The sequence below is a fragment of the Brassica oleracea genome, chromosome C6 (genome assembly GCF_000695525.1).
Source record: "Brassica oleracea var. oleracea cultivar TO1000 chromosome C6, BOL, whole genome shotgun sequence".
NCBI lineage: Eukaryota > Viridiplantae > Streptophyta > Magnoliopsida > Brassicales > Brassicaceae > Brassica > Brassica oleracea.
The window spans coordinates 7,242,530-7,244,698 of record NC_027753.1 but is presented as its reverse complement, the minus strand read 5'-3'; positions in this window follow the sequence as shown (position 1 = coordinate 7,244,698).

Here is a 2,169-nt window from a genome sequence, read left to right as displayed (position 1 = left end):
TTTTTTTTAAAATATAAATATTTAACAACATTTTTCTTCATTTATAAATTTTTAACAACATTTTTCTATATTTATAAATTTTTTATAATTTTGTATACATATATATATATATGTAAATCATGTATAGTAAAAATTTTAAAATTTTAAAATTTTTTATATTTTTTTTTAAGTTTCCACTAATAAATATTTAACAACATTTTTTTTTTAAAATATAAATATTTAACAACATTTTTCTTCATTTATAAATTTTTAACAACATTTTTCTATATTTATAAATTTTTTATAATTTTGTATACATATATATATATATGTAAATCATGTATAGTAAAAATTTTAAAATTTTAAAATTTTTTATATTTTTTTTTAAGTTTCCACTAATAAATATTTAACAACATTTTTTTTTTAAAATATAAATATTTAACAACATTTTTCTTCATTTATAAATTTTTAACAACATTTTTCTATATTTATAAATTTTTTATAATTTTGTATACATATATATATATATGTAAATGATGTATAGTAAAAATTTTAAAATTTTAAAATTTTTTATATTTTTTTTTAAGTTTCCACTAATAAATATTTAACAACATTTTTTTTTAAAAATATAAATATTTAACAACATTTTTCTTCATTTATAAATTTTTAACAACATTTTTCTATATTTATAAATTTTTTATAATTTTGTATACATATATATATATATGTAAATGATGTATAGTAAAAATTTTAAAATTTTAAAATTTTTTATATTTTTTTTTAAGTTTCCACTAATAAATATTTAACAACATTTTTTTTTAAAAATATAAATATTTAACAACATTTTTCTTCATTTATAAATTTTTAACAACATTTTTCTATATTTATAAATTTTTTATAATTTTGTATACATATATATATATATATATATATATATATGTAAATCATGTATAATAAAAATTTTAAAATTTTTTATAATTTTTTATAAGTTTTCAGTAATAAACTATGTATAATAAAAAATTTTAAAATTTTAATAGTTTTTTTTAAAACGTTTATAAAACCTTTTGTAAATATATTAATGAAAACATTAAAAATAGAAATCATTTGAAAATATGTTTGATGGGTTAATTTTTTTTTTTTAGGGCCGAGGATGAAGCCCGCACCGCAGCCCGTCTTCGACGTAGTTCGGTGAGCAGTTCCCGTGCATCGGGATCGTCTCATGGCTAGGTTCCCGCATATATTCCCGCTCCAGCTCCCTCAGCCCCTCACGCTGCCCCTCACGCTGCTGCTCAACAGGATCCGGGGGTCATGCCGGTTCATCTATTGGTTCAACAACCAGGTCGAGAGCATCTCCCGTTTCTCCAAACCAACCCATGACGAGGCTATAGCACTTGGTTAGTATTTTTTTATTTGTACCGTTATATTTTTTCCTTTAATTAACTTGCTAACTTGTATTTTTTTAAAAGGTTCACCAAGTCGAAAAATGGCATTAGCCGGAGCATCAACCAGAAGATGTACTCCATGCTCCGTTTTGGATATCCAAAGTGGAGTGTCATCCCTAACGACGAACGAGAGTTGTGGTTTCGTCAGTTCACGGTATAGTAACTCTTCATTTTTTTAAAGTTTGAACATTTTTTTAAATATATTTACTTATTAAATTGTGTTTGTTTTGTAGCAAGAGTTCAACTGGCACTCCGATCTTACGGAAACAGTCCGTAAGAAATTCAACGAAAAGGCCATGGACTCTTACACAAAGCAGATAAACGCGTGGAAGACAGTTTGGCAGAAGAACAAGAAGCCACGGTTCATCAACGGGGGGGTGTGGGAGCAGTTGATAGCTCATTGGGAGAGGGAAGACACTGCAGAGACGTCTTCTAGGAACTCCAGGAACCGGAAGAGCGATCGTGGCGGGAAAGGTATGTATGTGCACAACCTCGGCGCTTGCTCCATGTCTACTAAGGAGGATGAACTTGTAAGTTTTTTATTATTATTTATCTTTATATTTTTTAAATAAATATTTTATATATTTTTTGGCTAATAATGGCGGTTTTTTTAGATCGAAGCAAATGACGGTAATCCCGTTGATCGTCTCCAACTCATTAAGGTGGCTCACACTAACAAGACGACGGGTCAAATTCAGGACCCCGTGATCAGAGGTGTAGTTGATTTGGTGGAAGCTGAAATAGTTTC